This window comes from Lissotriton vulgaris, chromosome 9, assembly GCF_964263255.1.
Source record: "Lissotriton vulgaris chromosome 9, aLisVul1.2, whole genome shotgun sequence".
Taxonomy (NCBI): domain Eukaryota; kingdom Metazoa; phylum Chordata; class Amphibia; order Caudata; family Salamandridae; genus Lissotriton; species Lissotriton vulgaris.
In genome coordinates this window covers 1,037,068,442-1,037,094,752 of record NC_141697.1, presented here as the reverse complement: position 1 = coordinate 1,037,094,752, position 26,311 = coordinate 1,037,068,442, and positions in this window count along the sequence as shown.

The window sequence follows — 26,311 nt, the reverse complement described above, 5'->3', positions numbered from 1 at the left end:
GTGTGTGTGCAAGTAGCAGCCTGGCTGAGCGGAGGTGCCTGGGAGGTCTCTAATGAGTGAATAATATTTTGTTATTCCAAACACAGTTAAATGAGTCAATTTTATTATGCATTTTTCTGTATAGGAATGTGAGGCAATCAGTCTAATGAAGGATGTGAAATGTTACACTAAGGTGCAAATATCTAGAGCGAAAAATATACAGGTCAAGTTCATGTAAATTTAAGAGCATAGATAAGTGATGTGATTGTGCGTCCAACCTCATGCTTCAATATATGATCAGTACACTATTGAGGCTCCAGTGTACACAGGACACCACCTGAGAAGTGTTTGGGAAAAGATGAAGGTAATGAGAGGTGAAAATGAAAAGTGATACGTTAAAGGTGAATATGACATGTAGTCCTGTGATCATAATTTCTTCTCAGATGGGCTGCTACCCTCTCAGAGTGTTTTTTATCCACATTGTGGGTTCCCCAAAGGAAAGTCCAGGCTTAGGTTTCACTAAGGGTCTCTTGCAGTGTGACATACAGATCTGAAGGATAATGTTTATTTCCTTGCCCCAACTTTGATCTCAGATAGGACAGAAACAAATTGTAAATGGGCAGAAACCACAGGAGTTAGTGAAAAGTGGGCATAACACTACATACTCATATGATGTTATTAGCCCAAAGAGAATGATGAGCAATGTTCACACTACAACCATATTTATTATTATAAATGCAAAACAGTAATACATCTGAAGCTACAGAGGATAATATCAGGACATCAGGACATAAACCAACAACCTTAGGCATCAGGACAACTTTCGTCATGCATCCCATATTGAGAATAACATTGATGGCTCAGTTTCTGCTTTGACTCTTAAGGCCAGCTACGAAAGGTCACTGAGCTCTGTCTCAAATCTCCTAACGAATGTGCCTGCTGGACCATTCTATATTATCAAAACATGGCTGATATTCGATAAAACATTTAGAAACATTCAGAGAAACCCTTTTGTTAGTCCCAATAGATGGAAAATGTGGAATGTGCTCACTTCTTTAAAGGTGTATTTGCAGTGGCTGCATATATCAATGGAATTCTGCCATAGACATGATCGGTTGATGGAATTTTCCCTGAAAATGTCCTCCAGAAAAATTGGCCATCTTGCCAGGAATCTCACTTGAATTTTTATACTGATCAACTCTGGCGAACATATATAAATATGGAAAATGTCCTTTCACCGGTATGGGGGAGGTGAAAATTTAACCCACAGTTGGAAATAGCATTTCTGCTTGCCGAAGTGTAAAATACCCTTTGCATTTTAAGGTTTGAGCATGTTTTAGGTATGCATATTTGTATATTCTTTGGGTTGATTTTTAGTTTTCCTCAGATGAGGTGCTAAGTTCAAGCCATTGACCACTTATGAGAGATGTATTGAAACAAATTGTATTGTCAATCCTTCTGTGCACTACACTTTACTGAGATGTTTAAGAGCCTCTTTTTATGGTACGTCGGGAAGATTGAAGAATTTTTTTTAAAGACTCAATATTGCCAATCTCTAGTGGCATTACTAGGTTCACTAACTTGCTCTGCAATGGGATCAAGGGAAAATTATTGATTGTCACTTTCCTTAGGTCTACTGTCCGATCTTGCTGAACGTATTTGTTTTCTAATAGAATCCACTTGCACTTTGAACTGATCATCACTCACTAGTAGCTGAATGAAAAACATAGCTCTGACTGACAGTGTACTCAATGGCACTACGCTCAGGGAATGTGGATAGAGAACATTGCACTGACTACCAATGATCCAACTCACATTCTGTGTATTTCATTGAATTACTGCGCTTACATTGTACTGTACTGATTGAGCATGCCAATGGCTGACCCTGTGTAGAGGGCAGTGCTTCATATTTGTAGAGAGTAATGTTCCCCTAATCATCACTGAGCTCAACGTAAGTCTGAAACACACACTTAAAAGCAATGTTTTCCTTATCACAACTTAACCCAGAAGACTTCTCTAAAGCCAAGAGGGTGATCTAGGGTCTGGCAGGCGGGGTACTCCTTCGCAAACATGATGTCTTCCAAACTGAAGCTCTTCCAGCCCAAACTGGAGTTGGGAGGACTGACAGCTTTCTGTAAAGGGAGTAATCACCAGAGGAGGAAGGGCATTACACTGCTTGCCCTATGTATGGTGGACGCTGTGATGCCCTTTTTTTAATCTATGTCTTCACCTGGTAAAACCTGGTGTTGAGGGCCAAATAATCACTGCAACTCCGAGGGAAAAACTCCTTGGGAGTCATTGGCTTTTTTGTTTGTTTTTGAAAAACAAGCTCCAACTTTGGGAGTTTCTGAAAAATAGGAAATATTAAAAGTTTGGAGGAAGGCCATGAAAACTAATGGTGGCACCTGCCAAACATTTTGTACCTTGAAGACAACCAGCATGATGGCGGTTGTTTTCAACATTAAGAGATGATGCTGGCCCGGGGGTCACCTCTAAATAGGACAGACTACCTTTTGTCAGGGTGGCAGACCTTAAGTCTTCCATCATCCTGACGAATTGTACTCTGTCCTTCAGGATCTACATCAGGCCTTAAATCATTGTATTAACTGTAATGGAATATATTGTTATTTTAAAATTGCTGTTGTGTACAGCCTACTATGAATCTTCCTTCTGAACACATTAACATTTTATACAAATAAAAGAAGCGAATATCGAGTTGTCTTGTAAGAACCTCTCTTTTCATATTTGAGCCACTCTTACTAAGCTCACTTTGTATGACTGTGCATAGGTCACTCGTGCTAATACTTTGTGACACAGTGCACGAACATGGTGCCATCCATATTTAGAATCTGCACAAATTTATTAAAAGCATTGCTACATCGTGGTTCTGCCAAAGGCCATCAGTAGTCAGATTCAAATTCATTATTCTATCAGAGATTGACATACCATTGAAGAGCTGTTTCAAGCTAACATGACAAAGAAGTGTTATTTCTAGACATTGAGATTGTAAGGCTTGTGCATAAAAAATGAACGTATTCAAAACTAGCCAAGTAGTATTTATAACAAACGTATTGTCGCTAATTATATTTATTGCACATCAAGATTGCAGATTATGTTTATCGAGAACGTTTTTATCTTTTAACTCTGCCCTGGGGAAATTTGCATAATTTTCATCATTACTTCCAAATGTGCTTTAAAATGAGTTAAAATATTTGTGAGAAAGTGAATTCATATTGGGGTGGATGAAAGTCCGTCACAAGTAATAAGGTTACTACCTTGTTAGGTCCAGTTAAAGGTTTCAGTAGTTTACACCTGAGCTCACCCCTTGGTTTCTATGGCACATAGCAGACAGGATCAACTTAAGAAATTGTGTTAAGCATTTGGAAGTACTGCAGCAGTTAAAAAGTCAAATAACCAGTACCATAAAAATCCTACTTCAATTTAGCAAAATATTAATTTATTAAAAAAAACACTATGATATCAAAATGACAAAAATGTATTAGGGGAAACTGGAGGTATTAGTATCTGACGTTTTAAGTAAAACTAGTAACAAAAAGCACAAAGCCCTAATGGAGTCAATGGTCTCCATAGACCATGAAGCAGGTGTGATTTCAGTACAAACATGATGGATAAACTAGCTAGGTTCATCCTGGCCAGAAGTTTTACTTTGGTTCATAGAGCCAGATATAGAGTTTGACAGACAGATATTTACTCCATCTGGGTGATAGAGTAAATCCCTACATCGCTCTCAGGACAAATCTGCTCTACATATTCCACATCACCATGATGGAGCTGAACAACAAATGTACATTTTTTTTTATTTTCAAAACCTAAAACTAGATTTCTTTATGGAAATACAAAGAAAAACAATCATTCCCTCTTCGTGGGAGTGGGGGTCATTTTACAGTTTTCACTATCCCTTACAATGGTGACAGTAAAAACTGTCCATTTGTCTACCCAGTCTGAAAACGGTGGGCGGACATATGGCCAAACCTCCTTTGGCCTGTACTCTTTTGAGTCATCAGATGCGTATGTCAGTGACATACTGAAGGTACAGTCAACTCTAAATGAGGTGGGCAGACCTTCAGTTTGTTAGTGAGGGCACTCCATTGCCGTTGGGATGGAGGACCACCTCTGTTGAACTATAAATCAGGCCAGTAGCATCCTCCCCAGCCTCGGAGTACATAAATGATTAAGCGACACATGGAGCTTGGTATTACATAGCTTTATTCCTCAGTATGTTACCGTTAACTGAAGATTCTACATTATGAATTCTATCAACCTCACCCAAGCATGTACGTCACTGGTCTACGGAGTCCGTCAGAAACCAAAAGTGTCCTGTCATCTCAAACGCAAAAGACACTACATAGCCCCCTTTGTTAAATAAAAAGTACAAATAATACATATATATATATAGATCAAAACTCTTCAATATGTCATCTTGGTGCTCAAATCAATCTCCCAGATCTTGTCATGTGAGACTGCAGGAGAAGTGTTCATGACTGGCACTGGTGACAGAGATACAGGTGCAGTCAACTGGGATCTCAGGATTCTCAGGTGGAGAAGTCTCAATTCTGACATCTGGAGTTGGTGTATGTCTAGGTAGGAGCTTGCAATGTGAACAATCTTATGTAATGGACTTGCCAGGACAGTGAGTAGTCACCATGTGTCCTTTACTAGACACAACCCTTAGTAGGTCGGCATCAAAAGGAGCATCAGGCTTGAGTTTTTGTTTTTGTCTGACAAAAATATTGTCTCCTTCGGTAAAGACAGTTTTCTTTGCACATCAGAGTTTGTCTGCATAGGTCTTCATTTTGACATGAATCTGTTTGACGAAGTTCATCATCATCAATCACTCTTTCAGCGGTCCATTGTGGAAACTTGGTCTTTATGGCTCTCGCTAACAGCAGGGTTGCAGGACTTTCACCTGTAGTTGAATGCGGAGTTGAACAGTATGCATGAAGAGCTGATTTGAGCTCAAGCTTTTCCAGCGCAGCACGCTGAATGGTCTTTTGGGCTGCTCATAAAACTCCCAACAGCACTGCTTGCCTGTGGCCAAACAGGTGTGCTTTTCTGATGCTTTATATTCAGATGAGTAAGAATGCCTTTGAATTCTCGACTGTTGAAAGGTGGACCATTGTCAGACTTCAAAATTGAATGAATGGCCAATGCAAAATACCATCTAGCCATGCAATTACTTTTTCCTGAGTGATAGACGAGAGGTCTTCGACCAACAGAAAACAAGAATACTCAATAATGAGTACCATTAGATGATGTCCATTGTCAAGGGGTACAAATAAGTCAACAGCAATTCCCTCCCACACATGCTTTGAAAGATCAGACATGTTCAATGAATGCTGGGTTGTTTTGGGAACATAAACAGTTGCAAAAATGACAGGCCTTTAATTCCCTTTCAACTCTTTCATCAAGATGAGGAAACCAAACTTGATCTCGGAGAGCTCATATAGTGCCTACAATGCCATGATAGTCCTCATGTGCCCCTTCAATGACTTGCTGTCTCAGACTCACTGTTATTACAATTCTCAAACCTCAGAAGATGATACCTTCTTGGGTAACAGAAAGTTAATCTTTCAAATTTTTTAATTTCTGAGATTCGCTGTCATTTGTAAGAGGTCGAGTGTGCTGTTTCCAGGATTGATGTGCAATAATGTCTTTGAGTATTTGCATATTACTGTCTTTGCGCATGTCAGCAACGATTTGTTCCACTGATACAGCAGCAGCTATACTGGACTCCAGATCAAGTTAACATAGGCTTCAGCCATTTTGGAAATGGTAATATGACACTGTACTAGCACTCGTGAAATGTAGTCAGCAGGGTTTTGACCTTTCCCTGGTCAGTGCACAATAGTGTAGTCCTATTACTGCAGTCGCAACTTCTGTGACAAGAGTGAAATGCCTTCCATAAAGAAACACGCTGAAATGTTCACAAGCGCACACCACAGCTAGACTTTCTTTTTCTGGTTGTGAATACAAAAAAATCAAAAAACCCATAGCCAAATAAAATAGGGAAGAACTCTGTTGTTTATATATAGATTCACTGGAGGTAGGTTCTATCCGTGACCTCTACCCTCCCTTTTTTGTTGTTTTGATAAAAGTGAAAAGAGACATAGAGGGAGTGAGAACACTGAGCTCCGCCAACTTCCAAAATGTGACGAAAGATGGTGAGAAAGCACTATGAAAACTAAATTATTCTAGCAATAAGGCAAACCAAACAATAGCAATGTAATACAAATATGAAATCATAAAAAAGAACATAAGAGGTGCATTTTTAAAAGAGTTGAAAAGCATGATTTTTCCTTAAACGTAAACAAAGTTCTCCACTTGTACAAAAGTGTTCTCAGCACAGACCATATCCTCCTGGAGAAAGTGTTATGGATGATGCACTACTAGATTAGATTGACCCAAGTAAAATGACACTCATAATATACATAACGAGAGTTACAAAGGAGGTGATTAGTGGGAGGTCAAGATATCATCAAGCTAATGCCCCTTTTATCTAAATAATGATTTCAAATCACTTCACTGTGAGATCTTTTATCTAGGAGTCAATCATTTCCACATCTGAAACACTGATGGCCTATGGATTATGTTTCTATGTACTTGAGGGAATGGAATTGCAAGACCTTTGAGAAAAGGAACAGAAATATTTGAAGAACATAATACTCTTAATCCAGAGATATTGATCCTTAGTTAATGTAATTCCTTTTTAACGTGGAAAATGACCAGCAGAACGTCTCAGGTGGGGTTTAGAAGATGTACCAGTAGGAGGAAATCTAGCTGATATTTGTGATATGCAACAGTGTCAGCCTCTAAGGTGATTCCCGTTGATAAATTTCCTTCACACAAATGGATGCAAAAGGACTTTTACCTGCTAGGTAATGCAATTGCTACATTTTTAAATGTGCAAAGAGGTCCATACCTTTAACAAAGATACTATAATGGTCAGTAAGTTACTGACAGAGCCTGATGGTGTATGAAAGAATTATTAATTTTGTGAGAAAATTCACATCGTGGCAGAAAGCTCACACTGCAGTGAGAGCAATTTTTGATTCTCAAGAGTTTATAAAGGCTGGGAGAAGGTGTATTTTTCCTACTAATACCTGGATTGAGTAAGGAGCTGAATTTCTAGATTGGGAAGCTGCTGTCAGGTTTGGGTCAAAGGCTTTAATAACACCACAAATAGGCCTGACAATAATGCCACTCTTCCACCAGTTACCGCCAAGATATATCTATCAGGATTCAAGGGAAGGATGTCTAAAAGGGACAAAAGACATCAGATAGGGATAGGCACTGGATTTCTATTCAAGACCTTTACCGAACCATCACTAGGGACTGGTAGCAAGAGAAAACAATAAACGTATTGAATATACAGAATATGACTATAACAAATGTAGAATGCATTTAATATCAGTAATGAGCATATGTTTAAGTCGGCACAGGGAGAATCTGATAAGCATCAGACCTGCACTGGAATCACAAATGGAGACTCAGAATACCAAGTGAAGGCAGGAAACAGAAACGTTTTTCTAGGAACCACAATGGAGTAGAAAGTAAGAAGGACAGTAGCAGACCTCTCCAGCTGTGGGTCAAAACAGGTAAGATTAATGGTAAATGGCGGGGGGCCAAAAATGGGCAAAACACAACAAATATGAAAGTATGGAAAGGCTGACATTAACAGTAGCTAGAAATACGAAATAGGAAGGAATGTTGCCAGCTACCTGAGTTCTGTGCAAGCAAAAATTTGTAATGCCATATTCCTTCATGTTCTGGAAGTCTACCCCACATCTTATAAATAAATTACCCTCTACAGTCACATCTTCCTTAATCTACATGATTGTATTTTCCTGAGCCTAAAGGGTTGCCTGGAAAACCTGTAAAAAGCTAGGTATGAATGAAAAGTGCCTTCCACACCTTGTGCTATATGTCACTGTCTACCATGCATTCATGCAATACCTTCATACAATCTTCAGCTCAGCAGCAGCTATTTTACCCTTCAAGAGCTAGATAAGGAAGTGAAAGTGCAAATCTAGGAAAAGGACAGGAACTCTTCCTGGTCTGATAACAATTATTTTGTGTTAATTTCTCTTTTTTAGTCAAGCAGCACAAGATACAATCTAGAGGGCGGTGTTATTTATGATGGCTACACATCAGTTTTACATAGAGTGTTTGTCCCCACCCTATTTCAAAATGCATTTCCTCCTCTGATGATATTTTCCCAAGAACAAAGTCTGTTTGTTGAACAGTAGTTAGGGGAAATGTTGGCAAAAGAGCAGGTACACATAAACAGCCAGGATTCTTTTTTAAACCAGGATATTCCTGGTGGATAGAAAGAAAGACAGAGGAGGCATGTTAAAAAGGGTAACTCATCAACAAGGTATGCATTGTTTAATCATTTAAAAATTGAAGATATCTATTTCTTGATAGATTCATTGTTGCCCTTTGGATGGCATGACTATTTCAAATCTTCTTACCTTTTTTAAAAAGAAGAATCTTGCATTTCTTTAGTTTAACATGAAGAAGGAATGTATTTGCTTTCTTTTGCGTTATCTTCCATGCCTTTCTACTCCATTAAAAAGTGTGGTACTGTTCTGTCACAAAGGAGCAAAATATATGTCATTTAACCTATCATGACTGATGTAGAATGTGAGGTGATAGGCAATTCAAGATGGGTACAATAGTTAAAGTTAGTTCATTAAACTACAACTGGGGTATTTGAGTAATTTATAACTGATGCATTTCAGTGTTCTTTGGGTTTAATGCTAGCTCGTGTCTCATTCCAACAGCTGACTATAACCTCATGTTGACCATTGTTTTTTCAGTGAGTATATGTACATAGAAGTGTATGTGTGTGTGCGTACGTGAGTGTGTTTGTGTGTGTCACTTGTGTTTCCAGTTCGCATAACAACAATCCAGAGCCAAGAACACAAGCGATTAGCAGTCTTAGAGCCTTCAAGTGGCTTGCTTGTTATGGATGCCTTGTTCATCCTGGGCACCCACCTCTCCCTCCTCAAAGACTTAGACCCTGACTTGGATTGGCCTAAGCAGGGAGGGAGATTTAATGCAACCAATAAAATCCAAAAAAGTATGCATTAGAATTTTTTGTTTGCAATAAATGGCACCGTTTATCAGTTTTGCACAGAAAAAGAGGCAGGACATGCAGATTTTAGTCCATTTTAAAACAAAAATATGCATACTGGGAATTGTACCCACAGTCAATATTGGCAGCTTTGACCTCGGAAAAATTGTGAGAGTGCATTGCTTGCCGCCAAATGCTTAATTTCAATATGTTTTGTAACAGGAGTTATCACACTCATGGGAATTAACTGATCTCATTATAATTGGGGCCTTAGAGTGCTAATGTTCCCCCAACACTGAGATCCCCAGTAATGGTACACTGATAAGTGCAGGCGAGCCTCCTAACACGCATTGCTGGTGTGAGGATGCCCTTGTCCCTCAGGGCACCCGCCTCTAAATATTCAAATGTATTTACTTCCTGCCTGCATGGAGCCAGTTTATTCTTTGTTTTTTGTATTGTTTGGCTGCCAAGCAACCTCTGTAACCATACATGTTGCTCTCAAACATCGGGCTTCACTCGTTCATTAGTGTGCTGGACAAACTGAACTGCTGGCATGCTGTGCATACAGCAGGTGGCTCTGACAAGGGAGTTTTCCTTATGTTCAGCCCTGGGTGCCATCGGGCCTCTGGTGTTCCTGGCAGCATCCCCAATGTCTTCCATGGAAGACGACTCTCCTTGCCTGCACTCCTAAGTCATCCAGGCATAATGCCACTACAGGATTACTGTGTGCATCAATGAACGTTTGCAGTGCCCACTGGTACGGTACTTATAAAAGGGCCAGTTCGATAGAAGTATAGGGTACGCCTTCTTTGAGGGTCCCCAGCAAGTCCACACACCACTGGACCTGGGGGGAGTCAAGGAGTTGGTGTGCCCAGCCCTTGAAGAGTCCATAAATTCCCAGCTAGGAGACCCCAGACTATTGACATTGGGTCATCGTGTGAAACTGATTCCTCCTATTTTCTTGCAGACTCTTTATGAGCTTGGTGAGCCAGTGCAGAGACTTGGTGGAGTTTCCTATGACTTGTGGGTCTCCCACTCAACCTAATGGTGGTATATCATCTCTGTACCCTTTCTTTTTTCTAAGAAAAATCTGGCCACAGCCTTTCTCATACCTAATGTTTTATTCTGGGTAGGAGAGATCAAACCAAATCTGAGGCACATTTCCTTTTGAGCCAGTCTCAGCTTATCCTGGCCTGTCTGCTCCCTTCAAAGTGGCCCACTAATGGAACGCAGAGACATATGTCTGGGTCTTTCTATTGTAATGCCATAGGAAAATCCCTCCCTGAGTTAGCAAGCAAGTGCAGGGTGAAGGCCACTGAGATTCCAATGGCACCTCCTTCTTCCAGAAGGGGTAGCTTAAACTATCCGCAATGGCGTATTACTTCCTGGCAGAAGGTGCAGCAGAGTAATTAACTCATATAGCCAGGCAGCTAAAAGGACAAGTCTAATTAAGGCTGTCTTAGAAAAATATACAACATTATCAAGGATGTTGGGGAATCCAGGCATGAACAAGGCAGCCTCACTGACCCTTACATCATGTTCCAATCTGAAGCTACACTTTCATCATAATTTATCACATTTACAGTAAAAACATTGCACATGATACATCTACCCCAGAAGGAATGGTGCAAATTATCCCAATGACCAATTAAATCATAACAATTTGTGCCCATATCAGAGCATGACTGATGGTAGTCTGTCCGCCAGGGCGGCAGAGGACAGTACCTCTGCCACAGTAAAAACCTACTGTCTACCAAATTTCAAGATGACCGCCTCCCCAGGTAATCTTGGTACCTCGAAAGGGATGGCAGCAGTTGCAGTCGCCTTCAAGGTGCAAAAGGTTTTGTGACTGGCCGCCATCAGTTTTGTTCGCTGTCTACCAAACTTTTACAAAGTTTGAGATTTTCAGAAACACACACCCAAAGTGGAAGCTTCTTTCTGAAAAAAAAAAATTTTCATAGCACTCTGGGAGTTTTCTCCCACTGCGTGCTGATCATTATTTGTTTTTTTTTTGTTTTTTTACATCTGGTGGTGAGGGACAGAAAAAAGCAGGTTGTACCCTTCATCCTAAATAGGATGGGTAGTGTACTGTCCTTCACCGGATGGCTCCTCCTCCATCAGGCCATTGGAGAAAGCTTTCTGTCGATAAAATCAAAGGTGCTCCACCGAAGGAAAGCTTATGTCCTCCCCAACTCTTCATGAGGCGGGCGAACCAAGGAGCCGATTCACAGAACTAACTTAAGACAAAATCCTAAACTTACTACTTTTGGTATTCACAGAAGTTAGGATTTTGTCTTAAGTTTGTCTTAAGATAGACTTAAGACAGACTTAAGACAAACTTAAGACAAAATCCTAACTTAAGTCTGCCTTAAGACAAACTTAAGACAAAATCCTAACTTCTGTGAATACCAAAAGTAGTAAATTTAGGATTTTGTCTTAAGTTAGTTCTGTGAATCGGGCCCCAAGGGTTTTGCAGACAGGGTACTCTGTTACATTTGCAATCAAATACTCTGTCCATCAAATTCGAAATTAGTCTCTCAGTGTACATCTTATCATTCCCATTGCTACCTGTGTGCAAAAGCCATGCTTAGTGAGACAAGTCTTCCTTTCTGACCTGGAAATGTGTGCATGTCTCAGGTGCAACCCACTCAGAGCCCCTTACTCTAGCTTTCTACAATAATTGACCTTAATTTAAAGCATGAGCATAGGAGGTTACAGTTCCAAGCCGTTTACTAAAAGCATTACAATGGGTGAGACTTCATTGGGAGTTCCATGCCAGAGCAGAGGTCCAAAAGGGAATAAACTGGGATTTTTCCTAGGTAGAACCTGCTTTTTACAAGGGTGTCAAGAGAATATCCAACGTTGCTCTATTCGTATTTTCCCCAGACTTGTATTACAGGCAGGACTGCTGAAAATATAAAAGAACATTTTAAAAGAAAGGAGTCATAAATGTAACGTCCTTCTTATTTGTGCAGAATGAAATTAGCCACAGACACTGCATAATGATATCCGAAATATATGATGGTATTTGTAGGGCATATAGTCCTCTGACAACATCCTTGACACACTCGTATTGTAAGTATTACACTTTGAAAATGCCATGCATTCCTCTCGTGCATGCATTCAATTGACCCCTAAACATAAGGTAAAATTGGCAAAGCCCAATGGGTGTATTTCACAGATAAGTAAGGCTACAAGAAGTTAGCTTAAGAAATGTAAGAGTGGCATAAACAACAAATGACACATGTAAGCTGCATGCAGGTAAACTTTAGGTTCTCATTTAGAGTTTGGGGGGTATGAGATATCTGCCAATAGGCAGCGGATGTCCTGCCCATAAACGTATGGTTCTCCTGCTCTATTTCGAGTAAGGGGAGTGGCATAATTCCTATGGCACAGCCTCTCCTGGCTCCATTGGCAAATACCTTTGACTGATGGTCCTTCTGTCATTTGGCCGTAGGTCAATGTACCTTTTATTGAGGACAGACCATCTAATGCACATTTATCCTGTTTGGAACAGCCAGGGAAAGCTTGACAGTTGGAACAAGAAACCAAAGACATATCTCAGGCATCAAGGCCGTCTGTGTTCTTTTAATTATACATTTGACCAGTGGGTGTTCCAGTATGGTGCCTGCTCAGCAAATCTTCAATACCTTCAGCAAACCCGAGGCAATTTGTGCATATTTCATTAGGTAATATTTGGTACAATAGGTCAAGAATAGGGAAAGTGTATGGAAAAAAGTTGTCAGTTGTAACTGAAATTCTACATACATCCCTTTACCTGACCTCTGTCACTGAGAATCAGACACTAAATAGCTCGGGGTAAAATTCCTTACATTGGTGACAGATTTTTGGTCATCAGATACCATGTATGATATGCAAGGCTTTATTGGTGTCTGTGTGCAGTCCATGTGTGATTTGTACTTTTTGTCTATGGGCCTGATTTTGACCTTGACAGGACTGGGCCTGCCGTCCCTTCGTTTGGCGGTCATCCCCTTGCCGGCTTGGCGGTCCGTCCATCTTATTTAGATGTTGGCCACTTCATAGACAACAGACCGCCGCAATCCCAAAGACTCTGCCAGAATTTCTGGACATCTTTGATGGCAGCAGAGGCTGAAACTGCTGGTGGCGGGTCTCTAGGCAAGATTCCTGCTGAGCTGATTACCATGTGCCTTCCCACCGGCCCAATTGTGGTGGGAAGACCTTCTACTTTGAGGTGACGGAATGGAAGGACATGAGGCAATAACATACCTATTTCCTGCTTCCCGCTTAATTTTCCTTTTGCTATGCCTTTGTCCAGGTCCCCCCTTTGCAGCACCAACACCACCATGATTGCAAAGTAGTCCATTGTTGCTGGTACAGAAGGTAAGTCACTCTTACATTACTCCTATGTATCATATAGAAGGTGCAAAAAGTGACACAAAGGGATACTACACATTGCCTACGTATGCATTGCATGCTAACATGACACATATATTGTTAGACTCATAAATAAGTTGTACTTACCTGTCTTCACTGCACCAGGACTTCACTCTAAAGAGAACCTGTCACTCCCAGACCGCCAGCAAAACTGTAACATCTAAATCAGCTTGGCGTAATCCCTCTGGCGTGACGGTGACAGAGTACTGTCAGCCAGAAGTTAAGAGTATGGCCGGAGCGGTCTTCTGCCTATTGCCGCAACATCTAAATACAGCAGGCGGACTGATGTCAACTCGACTGAGTTCTTGGGAGCGCCGCCGTGGTGGGACAGCAGTAAGTCAGCCAAGATCTAACTCAGGCTCCAAGTCTGTGTGCTTTGGTCCATGTCATTCATGTATGTCTGTTGCCCCTTGTGCTCTGTGAATGTTAGATTACAAGTTGGGTACTCTGTAAGCATGGGTGTTTATAGGTCTAATGGTCTTTCTGCAAAGGTGTCTGCATGCCATCTAGTCTGTGTACATTTGTGGCTGTTAAAACCCCCTAATGTTAAATATGCGATTATCCATAAATTACCTATTACCGCTCTTAAAAGTCACTCAAAAGAATTAGGAACAAAGGCTACACTCGCCCTTCTTTATTTTCTAAATTCGAATCAAGTTTCCCCATAGAGGGAAACCTACATGGTTTGATTTTCTTTTCTTTGTCATATAATACTACAAATCCTGCTTTCCCTAATTGAATAATGAAAAATTACTCCAGTTACTAGAAAGCAAAGAAAATGAGAACTAGATGAAGAGCTCACTCTAACATCACTCACTGTTCGCTTTCTTCTCAATAACCACTATGTCCTAGTGCGCATCATACTGTGACATGTACTACACTCTAGCTATCAATCCATTGTTGTGCATCAAATGCTCACTAGAGTTCATCCGTGTGGACCACAAAATGTGCACATCCTTGCGCCCCATGAAGGTACATACAACGAGGGTGTACCTCTAATGAATCACACAGCCCACAGTGTTCTCCTGAGACATAGCACCCAGTGCTCCCCTGACAAATAAATACCCCATTGTGTGTATGAACACGTGTTTTCTGGTGCACATTACTCTTTGCTTTTCAGACGCTCATGACCTTTGTTTGTTTTTTGCATAAAGCTCAGTACTCACCTGTGGCAGATCAACAAGTGCCTCCTGCTGCACAAGTTATGACTATTTATCTGTGCGCATGGTTGCCTGGTTGTTGATCTGTATTTGTAAATTAAGGTATGCCTGTTGTTCGTTGTGAATTAACACATGTACTTGTGCTGATTTCGGTGTGAATATGTTCTCTAAGTATGCCTGTCTGTGTACGTGTGCTGAGCACCACTCTATGGAGCACATGCATCAAAGTTACAATTTGCGATTACCAAATAGCGATTTTTAAGAAATCGCAATTTGGTAATCGCAAATGGCTATGCATGTAGGAATCGTAGGAAAAATTGAGATTCCTTAACATTAGCTAACAGCTATCCAGAAATTGCGAATCGTTATTAGCTAACGTGACTCCATTCATTGCTATGGGCCAACAGGCCCATAGAAATGAATAGCATTGCAATTTCTGATTGCGATTACTAAATTGGTAATTGCAAATAATGAATGCAAACCCAAGGGTGCCCGGGAGCCTTAGGCCTCCCTGAAGCACCACACAAAAGCTGGTAAGTGTGCACATGCAAAGCACACACATGCCCTAGGGGCATGTGTGTGCTACATGGCACTTTGAAAAATGTATTTTTTTTCAAATCATGCACATATTACCATCAACTTGAATTTGATGGTAATTAGCGTTTCCTAAATGCACAGTTCGTATTTAGGAAAGGCTACATGTATCGGCATTAGGGAAACGCAAATTGTTATTCCCTAAATGCGTTCGCAATTTAGGTAATGGCAAATAATTGTGTTTACCTGAATTGCGGATGTGAAGCCTTTGATGCCTTAGCATTGGCCTTCTTCTTTTCGCAAACGGGCCGATTCTGCGAATAGGCACGTTTGCAAACGGAAAATGGCTTGATGCATGTGCCCCTATGCGCACAATTCAAAAGCCAAATCTATTATCTTTGACAATGCATGTTAAATGTCTAAACAATGCAAACTATGTAGCTTGAATACTGAATTCACAACCATAACGCACATATACTAGATTTTCTTTTGAAATTACTGGTTTTGTTTCAGTTTTGCCACTTGTGTGTTGCCTCTGATGCACAGCAACCTAGCGAGAAAATAACCTTTATCAATGACTGTTAAGGAAGCAAGAGGGCAATAGACAATCCCCTGCAGATACTAATCAAATGAAAGGGTTTACTGTCTGGTGGTAAATTGCCCGTGTAGGCAGCGCATTTATAACCTGCATGAGGAATAGTGTGATGGGATTTCTGCGCCCCACTGGCTTAGCTCAATTTTCGAAATCTGATCATAGGGTAACGTTAAATTAAACCTCAAACAAACAGAAAAAAAACTGAGTACACAGCAACATCTTGCCTGCCAATGTGTCCCTCTTGGAAGATTAGAGAGTAAAGTAGAATTTTCCCACAGGGACAATTACTAAGCCTATGTTAGCTTCATAGCACCATCTCACTAGAGCTGCTTTACTGAAACATACAGAACCTTTATTTTATAGGCCATTTCCTGCATTTTCTAGCACTCTGGTTTCTATACATGTCCAGTCAGCCTGGTGTTGATGATATAATGCAGCTCTTTTAGTGAAATTTGCCATCAATGCTGATGTCTCTGCGATTAACAACCTAATCCCTCGGAGTAAGATATTGCAGGGGAAATAATTTCGTAGTTTTCTTAAATGTAAGAAACTTGGGGGCATATTACCAACGTAAAGCAATATTTATAGCTAACGATGCTTAGCAACAATTTTTTTAACGCTAAGCATCGCCGGAAATTATCACAGAGATAAGTTGCTATTAGCAAGGTTTATTCCAGAAGTGATAAAAATCCTCACGCTAACTGCCAATTGAGAGATTATCGCTGGAAAACCAACGATAATCTCTCAAAGTTTGGCGTCAGCTTGATGATAGGGGCTCACAAACTTAGCCATAATATCCACCTTCCATAGGATATCATGGCTAAGTCAGGAAAATACCAGGTGTAAAAAAAGCAGTGCTAATCGCGGTTAGCGCTGCTTTTTTTATCACTAACAGGGTTAGCAAAATCCTTAATAATAGGAGAAATGTCGCTTAACAACATTTCTCTTATTATTTTTCTCTGGAACGCCCCCTTTGCATCTCATTAGAGAGGCAAGGGGAAGCGTAGAGAAAACGGGTGCTAACATGCGAATTTGCGTGTTAGCACCCTGTTGCTGATAGGGAGATAATCTTATCTCCACTTTCTTGGCTTTTAAAGCCAAAAAAGCGGAGATAAATCCCTTGATAATATGCCCCTTGATTTGCACTTTAATTCAGTGCATTTTGTGCGTTCTTCATTTATGATACTCTGGGCTCGATTTATGGGTATCCCGAGATAGCAGTGAGGAACCCTGACTTGCCCATGGGACCCCTGGATCAGGGTTCTTGAAAGCAGCTGTAGGAACCTCACTCTGAATGACCTGATATTTCCCGAAGGTAAACAACTCAGAGAAGTGATGTTAATACTTGGTCCAGCTTTACCTCTTCGCCCTTTTACTTCCTAATACATTTACCACACATGCAATTATCATACATTTTTGGTAAATGCAACATTAGTTAAGTATATAGGTAACTATAAAGGTAAGTATATGGTATATTTATTTCTAGAATAACAGTTTTAAAATGATACATTTTTGGAAGAGGAGGGAAGAGACATATTATTGTGTCATTGGGGTATTGGGTGTGGAAGTGTATTAATACTCAGGTATTCAGGTTAATACCTTAATATAAGTGTTTATACATTGCAATGTGTGATATTTAGTAACAATATATATATTTTTTTAATTAACACTGTAAGACATCCTTCAGGGGCGAGATGCAAGGAATATTTGGGTATAGGATGTGGAAGTGCATTTATACTTATACCTGAGTATTAATGTTCAAGCATTATAATATGTGATATTTAGTCATATGTTTATTTTTACTTACTTTACAGACTAAGGGCCAGATGTAGGTAGGGCTTTACCGATCGGTATCGGCCGAAAATACCGATTTCTGGCCCTTACCGATCGGTAAACAGCCATCGAGATGTAGGGAACCAAAAACAGAACGAATCGGATAGAAAACCGATTCGGAATGAGTACCGAATGGGAAAGAATCCGATACGTACATACCGAAAATCGGATATGTAACGAATCGGAAAAACACCGATTCGGTTACAAAAACCGAATCGGTCCATGTACCGATTCGTTAGTGACACCGAATCGGAAAATCACCGATTCGGTCCTACTACCGAATCGTTGGTGACACCGAATCGGAAAATCACCGATTCGGTCCTACTACCGATTCGTTAGTGACACCGAATCGGAAAATCACCGATTCGGTCCAAGAACCGAATCGTAAGTGACACCGAATCGGAAAATCACCGATTCGGTCCATGTACCGAATCGGAAAAAATACCGAATCGGACATGAGCCGAATCGGAAAACATGCCGATTCGTATGATTCTCCGATCGGGAAATTCCCCGATTCCGACAGTTGGGGAGATGTAGGGAGGCACAGAAACACCGAAATCGGCTCAAAATCGGTAGAATTCACTCGGTATTTACCATGGATTGCAATCAGGTGGTAACCAACTCCAACCCATATAAACAGTCCCAAAATGCATTGCAACTTGCAGGATGGCAGCTTTCTATGTCATTGCGAGGCGGCTACGGCTACAGCAGGAAGGACAGAGGGAATGGCTAAGAAATGAACAGGTCTACAGACAGAGGATAACCCTGTTCATGCTCACTGAGGCTGAGATCCTACAGAGATACAGGCTGGACTCTGACACCATACTTGAGCTCATCAGGGACCTTAAGCCATACTTGGACCACCACACCCCAAGGGCACACGCCATCCCTGCGCACGTCCAGGTGCTATGCAGCCTACACCTGGTAGCGTCTGGCAGCTATCAAAGTGGAGTAGCAGCAGCAGGAGGGGTGAGCCAGAGCAGCCTGTCAAGGTTCTTCCACATATTCCTTGACGCCATGATAGACAGGATGGACCAATACATCTCATTCCCTGCAACCCACGCAGAACTGCTACAAACCAAAGCTGACTTCTACCAGATGGCGCAATTTCCCCAAATCATCGGTTGCATAGATGGCACGCATATTCCGATTTGCCCACCAGCGGACACCGAATACATATACCGCAATCGGAAATCTACACACACCATCAACGTGCAGGTGATCTGCAATGCCAAGTGCACCATCACAGACCTGGTAGCAAAATTTCCAGGAAGTACCCATGACTCCTATATATTCCAACAGAGCGGCATATATGCACGGCTGATGGCTGGCGAATTTGGAGAAGGATACCTCCTAGGTGAGACACATCATCAGACCCCCATAACACATAGTAGGTAGGTGTAATACATGTATGCATGTGTCTAATGTGACCTCTTTCTCTTCCAGGCGACAGTGCATATGCCCTCCACTCATTCATACTCACCCCCTACCTCAACCCCTCCACACCCAGCCAAAGGAGGTATAACCGGGCCCACATACGCACCAGGAATGTTGTTGAACGGACCTTTGGCATCTGGAAAAGTAGATTCAGATGCCTGCATAAGAGTGGAGGTGCAAGGCAGTATACCCCCATCACCTGCTGCAAGATCATAGCTGTATGTGCAATGTTACACAACCTTGCGGTCAAGAAGGGCACTGAGGTGGAGTTGTCTGACTACGAGGACTATGACGACGACGAAGCTGTGCCACTGACACAGCCAGCTGGGGTGTGTACGCCAAGTGATGGCAGATACAGACGTGAGGAGATCACTGAGAACTATTTCTGACTGAGTACAGATGCAAAGACAGCTAAATGTTGCTTGCAAAAATTAAATTTTTAATAGTGATGCACCACAGTTACAGCACTGATGTGCATCAAAAAATGGAGATTGGAAACTCAAATAAAGTCCAGTGTTCTGGTTTGCTCATCCCCCCTTGCCAGGCTATTTTTTGGCCCGCTTTCCAGACCCACTGGGGTGTCCCTCGGCCCCCTCCGAATGGCCAGCAGCATCAGCGGATCGCCTGGTGCTCCTCCTTGGCTCTGATGCAGCGCTGGCTGGGCTGCTGCGGCTGCTGCTGTCTCCAGCATCACCCAGGTCCAGGGCAGGATTGGAGGCGGCGTTTGATATTAACATGGCCTCCATGGCCGTGGTGATCCTGGCCATCCCCCTAGTCAGCTCAGCCGTATGCTGACTGAGCACAGACTCCTGATTTGAGCTCCGATGGCACAGTTGTGCGGTCGCCGCTGCAAGGCGGGCCATGGCCCGGTTGAGCACCCGGGCATCCCTCCTGCGCGCAACCTCATGCTCCTCCTGTCGGGCAGATGAGTGGGTGATGGCAGTGGTCAGCCTGCCTAACCCTGCTGCCACCTCCTTGTTGCTGTCCACAACAGCCTGGAAACCCTTCACCAACTCCCCCATCTGCATGTTGTGCTGCAGGAGCTGGCGTTGGCAGGCCATGGTGGATCTGGCCTGTTGGCGCTGGATTTTGACCATCTGTCCCTCCAGGCCCAGGAACACACTGCCCTCCCGTGCTGGTGCAGCAGTGGTGGTGGTGGCACGGCGTCGGGCACTGCTGCTTCCGGCCTGCTGAGTGGGCTGGGGTGCCACTGGTGGGGGTGTGGTGCTGGCCGGTCCCTGAGCCCCTGCACCCAGGACTGGTTGGACAGGTGGCAAGGCCACGATTGTGGCAGGAGCTGCTGTAGGCGGAATGGTCTGCCTTGTAGGGGAGTTTTCTGGTGAGAATAGCAAGGGGGGTGTGCTGGACAGTACTGGGGAGTGCACAGCTTGGAAATCAATCACCAGGTCTCCCTCCATTCCTAGCCCTGGGGTGTCTCCTTCCTCATCCTCCTCCTCCTCCTGGCCAGCCGGGCAGGTGCTCGGCCCTGCGACTGCAGTGTTGTACGTTGCTGCTCCCTCAGCTGTCACAGTTGTGCCGCCTGATGGTGCCCCTAGGTACAAAGAAGCATTTGTAAACTGAGTGCCGATGTATTACAGTCAGTACAATTATGGCATTCCACATGTCCTTGCATCTCCTTACACCGTGTCACACTGTTTCCTGTCTTGTGATTCTGCACTGACATATTTGGCTAACTTCTGCTGACTACATGTACCATGATGCTTGTCTCTTGTATGTCGGTGACAGTACAGTGCTGGTGTTTGCCTATGCATTGTGTCTAATGGGGAGGTGTCTGGTAGGGTGTGTCATGATGCGCATGCTTCTTACCTGTAGCTGTGGCTCTCGCAGAGCTGTCCAGGGTCCCGATTCCTACAATGCTCTCCCTCTCGATGGTGCTGGAGACAATTTCCTCCAGCTCGGTGAGGGGTGGCGCCGGGTTCTTGCCTCCTCCGGTGTGTCCAGCCTGCCTTTGGATGTCAGCCAGCTTCCTCTTCGTGAGGCTGCGGAGGTCGTAAAACCTTTTCTTAAGTTCCTCAATGGACCTGGGGGTGACACCAGCAGCATTGACCTTCTGGGCGATGTCGGCCCACATTCTCCTCTTGGTGCTGTCTGGCACGTTGAGGGACAGCTTGCCAAACAGCTGGCGGTGCACCCTCACCACCTCCTCAACCAGCACCTGAAGTTCGGTGGTGGTGAACTTGGGCTTCCTCTTTTGGGAGGACTTCTGGCTTCCTGCCTGATCTGCCATTTTCTGCTGTTCAGTCTGCAACCTCCTTCTCCCACTGCTGCTAACTGTGTGTGTTGGGCTCAGGCAGGCTTTCCAGAAACTTCTAGAAACTTCTTAATTAGCTGCACCTGCCAGGGTTGCCACTCCCTGTTTGGGTGGGGGAGGGGGAGCCACCTCATTGGCTGAATCGCCTATTGCCGAATCGGCTTTTACCGAATCGGTAAAATCCGATTCGGTAAAATCCGAATCGGTATTATCCGATTTGGTAAAAGCCGAATCGGTTCATTCAATGCATTCCTATGGGCTTTTTCGCCATGGGTCTATGATTGCCGAATCGGATTTTACCGATTCGGCTTTTGCCGAATCGGTATTCGCCGAATCGGGAATATCCGATTCGGTGGTAGCCGAATCGGTGTTTTCCGATTCGTTGTTGGCCGATTCGGTAATTTCCGATTCGGCCCGAGCAGAATCGGAACGTACCGAATCTCATTACCGATGCCGGCCGATTCGGTATTCATTCGGTATTTTTTTCCTACATCTCGTTTTCCGATTTCAGAATACCGATTCGGCCCGCCTCGGTATTTTGAAATCGGAAAATCGCGTTTACCTACATCGGGCCCTAAAGCACAATCATTTAGGGGTGGGATGCAAGGAATATAGGGGTATTAGGTGAGGAAGTGTTTTAATATTCATGCATTGATTTCCTCTCTTCATGATTCGCCAAGTAAAGCAGGAGGTCGTGCTCATATAAGGTTATGTATGCACTCTTCATGATCAGCCCTCCATTTCCATCCATGGGTCAGCACTTCTATTCCGATAAGATGCACCAGGGACTCCATCCCCGGTGCGAAAAGGAACGGGGATAGAGGACAGCCCTGCCTGGTCTCCCAACCTATGAGAAAGGTGTGGGAGAGGACCCCCTTAATCTGAACTCTCACCTTTGGATTAGAATATAGTGTTCGTAGAATACCTCTAAAGCAAGGTCTGATCCCGGACCGCGCCAGCAGTAATTGGAGCTAACCCCAGTCTATCACATTAAATGGCTTTTCAAAGTCTATAAAGAGTAAGGCTAAATCCAAGGATAAGAGATGATGGTGGGCTAGGGCCACATGAAGGGGCCTAATGCTGTGTCACGTGCCACGGGCTAGCATAAAACTACACTGATCAGGGTGAACCAGTGTGGGCAGAACCTGCTTGAGCTGGGCAGCCAATAAGGTCGGCAACATCTTAATGTCCCCATTGATCAGAGATATCGGGCGATAATCAGCACATGAGGTAATGGAGGCTGTGTTTTGGGATCACCATTATCGTGCCAGTATCTATGTCTGTGGGAATTTGTACCCAGGTCCCCAGCCTCTTTATAGAGGGCAAGGAGTTGTGGGTTCAAATTGTCTCGGAATGTCTGGTAATATCCAGTAGGGAACCCATCTGGCCGATGGTTTTCCCAGACTTCATCATTGATAATGCGTCCTCCAGGTCTTCAATCAAGAAGGGTTCATCTAGGGACTTAACTTTGGCCTGTGAAAGGCAAGGAAGGGGAAAGTCTGAGAGGAATTGAGCAGCGAGAGCTGGATCTCGCCAGATGGGGCTGTGTATCACGGTATTAGTAACATGCAAAGGCCTGCGTAATCTCAGAGAGAGATTGGAAAGAGGCACCGTGTTCATCAATGAACTCCTGTATGGTCCTATTTTTGTGATGGTGGGATATCAGTCAATAGAGAAGTTTTCCCATTTTTGTCTCCCCCTTATATATCCCGGCTTTTGTGGCAATCAATCAATCAAAGCATTTATATAGCGCACTACTCACCCAGAGGGTCTCAAGGCGCTAGGGGAGGGGGGTCCGCTACTGCTCGAACAGCCAGGTCTTGAGTTGCTTCCTGAAGGCGAGGTGGTCCTGGGTCAGGCGGAGGTGGGTCGGGAGGGAGTTCCATGTCTTGGCGGCGAGGTAGGAGAAGGACCGTCCCCCTGTGGTGGCTCTTGGGATGTGGGGGACGGCGGCGAGGGCGTAGCCGGTCGATCGAAAGCTGGCGTTTGGGAGCGTAGAAGTTGAGGCGGCTGCTGAGGTATCCTGGGCCTTGGTTGTGTAGGGCTTTGTGTGCGTGGGTGAGGAGTCGGAAGGTGATTCTCTTGTTGACCGGGAGCCAGTGCAGGTCTCTCAGGTGTCCGGAGATGTGGCTGCGACGGGGGATGTCCAGGATGAGTCGTGCTGGGGCGTTCTGGATCCGCTGGAGTCTCTTCTGGAGTTTGGCGGTGGTTCCGGCGTAGAGGGAGTTGCCGTAGTCCAGACGGCTGGTGACGAGGGCCTGGGTGACCGTCTTCCTGGTCTCGGTGGAAATCCACCGGAAGATCTTACGTAGCACAGGATGTTGAAGCACGGCGAGGAGACGGCGTTGACTTGTCTGGTCATGGAGAGCGAGGAGTCCAGGATGAAGCGCAGGTTGCGTGCGTGGTCTGTTGGTTTGGGTGCGCTGCCTAGGGCGGGGGCCACCAGGAGTCGTCCCAGGCGGAGGGTGAGGATCCCAGGATGAGGACTTCCATCTTGTCTGAGTTCAGCTTCAGGCGGCTGTTCTTCATCCATTCGGCTACCTCTTTCATCCCTTCGTGAAGGTTGGCTCTGGCGGTGGCGGGGTCGTTGGTGAGGTAGAGAATCAGCTGGGTGTCGTTGGCGTAGGAGATGATGTTGAGGTTGTGCTGGCGTGCGATGTCTGCGAGGGGGCTCATGTAGACGTTGAAGAGAGTTGGGCTGAGCGAGGAGCCTTGAGGGACGCCGCAGATGACTTTGGTGGCTTCAGATCTGAGCGGGGGAGGCGGACTCTCTGTGTCCTTCCGGCGAGGAAGAAGATGATCCACTCCAGTGCCTTCTCCTGAATTCAGACATTGCTGAGTCGCTGCACTAGTGTTCGGTGGCAGACAGTGTCGAAGGCCGCGGAGAGGTCTAGGAGGATGAGGGCTGCTGTTTCTCGGTTGTCAAGCAGTGCTCGGATGTCATCGGTGGCTGCGATCAGGGCGGTCTTGGTGCTCTGGTTGGCCCGGAAGCCAGACTGCGAGAGGTCGAGGGATCCGTTCGTCTCGAGGAAGGCGGCCAGCTGCTTGTTGACGGTCTTCTCGATGACTTTTGCAGGAAACGGGAGCAGCGATATGGGGCAGTAGTTCTTGAGGTCGGTGGGGTCGGCTGATGGCTTCTTTAGTAGAGCGCTGAGTTCGGCGTGCTTCCAGCTCTCCGGGAAGGTAGTGGTGTCGAAGGAGGTGTTGATGATGTCCCGCAGGTGGGGTGCGATGACAGCGTCGGCCTTGTTGAAGACGTGGTGAGGGCAGGGGTCAGTAGGAGATCCGGAGTGGATGGAGTTCATCGTGCGGACGGTGTCTTCGGTGCTGATCGGGGTCTAGGCTCGGAGGGTGGTGGCGGGGGGCGGTGGTTCGGTCGTGGCGAGCGTCGGTTGAGTGCTGAAGCTGTTGTGTATGTCTGCGATCTTGTTGTGGAAGTAGGAGGCGAGGGAGTTGCAGAGGTCTTGCGGAGGGGTGATGTGGTTGTTTCCGGCGTTGGGGTTGGAGAGCTCTTTAACAATGTTGAAGAGTTCCTTGCTGTTGTGTGCGTTGTTGTCCAGTTGTTCCTTGAATGCGGTTTTCTTGGTGGCGTGGATGAGTTGGTGGTGTTTTCGGTTGGCGAGCTTGAGGGCAGTCATGTTGTCCGGTGTTGGGTCTCTGCGCCAGGTTCTCTCAAGGGCTCGGCATTTCTTCTTGGAGCTCTTGAGTTCGTCGGTAAATCATGGGGCTTTCTTGCTACCGGGTCTGCTAGGCGGGGTCTTCAGAGGGGCGAGGTCGTCTGTGCAGTTGCTGATCCACTTCGCGAGGTTAATGGCCGCCTGGCTTGGGTTCGTTGCGCTGGTGGGAGGGTTCATGCTCAGGGAGGTCGCGAGCTGGTCAGCTGTGATCTTGTTCCAGCTTCTGCGTGCAACCTGTTGCTGGTGGTGGGTGGTGGATCGTGGTCCTTCTGAAGCTGAAGTGGACGCAGCTGTGGTCCGTCCAGTGGAGTCCGGTGGCGTGGCTGAAGGCGATGTCCTTGCTGGATGAGAACACGGGGTCGAGTGTGTGTCCCGCGTAGTGGGTGGGGGTGGTCACCAGCTGCTTGAGACCGAGGTTGGCGAGGTTGTTCAGCAGGGTGGTGGTGTTGCGGTCGTTGTTGTTCTCCAGGTGGAAGTTGAGGTCCCCGAGGAGGATGTATTCAGCGGAGAGGAGGGCGTGCGGTCTGATGAAGTCGGCGATGTCTTCGCTGAATTGTGTGCGTGGTCCCGGGGGTCTGTAGATGAGGGTGCCTCTGAGGGTGGTCTTGGGGTTGATGTGGACCTGGAAGTGCAGGTGCTCGGCGGGTGCGAGGGTGTCGTCGGTGTTGGTCGTGATGCGGATGGTGTTCCTGTGGATGATGGCGATGCCTCCTCCGGTCTGGTTGATGCGGTCCCTTCGGATGATCTTGTAGCCGTCTGGAATGGCGATGGCGATGTCGGGCGCTGAAGAGGCGTTCATCCAGGTTTCCGTGAGGAAGGCGACGTCTGGTGAAGTTGTGTCGAGCAGGTTCCAGAGCTCGACGGCCTGTCTGTGGACGGAGCGGGTGTTGAGCAGGATGCATTTCAGGTGGCAGCTGCTGTTGCTCGTCTTGGTCTTGGTCGGTGCTGGAGTAGTGCAGGTCCGGATGCAGGTGAACTTGCAGGAGTTGCAGCAGAAGGGTCCGTGGGTGCATCTCGGGGTGGCTCGGTAGCATCCCGGGATTCGGCCGGTGTTGAGTGCGTTGAGGGTGGCGGCGTCGTACGTCCGGCGGGTGGGCTGGGGTCTGCGAGGGCCAGGGGTCCTGGCGCTGGTCGTGGTCCAGGCGCGGACGGGCGCAGACAGGCTTACCTTTGGCGCACCTTCGGCGCTCAGTCGGCGCTCCCGCTGCACGCGTCCGCTGCACGGTCGCTCTGGGGGCGTCATAAGAAGGGGACGTGAGGGCGGGTCAGCTGGGCGGCGAGAGCGGCTCGGCCAATGGGCCGGTGGTGGGC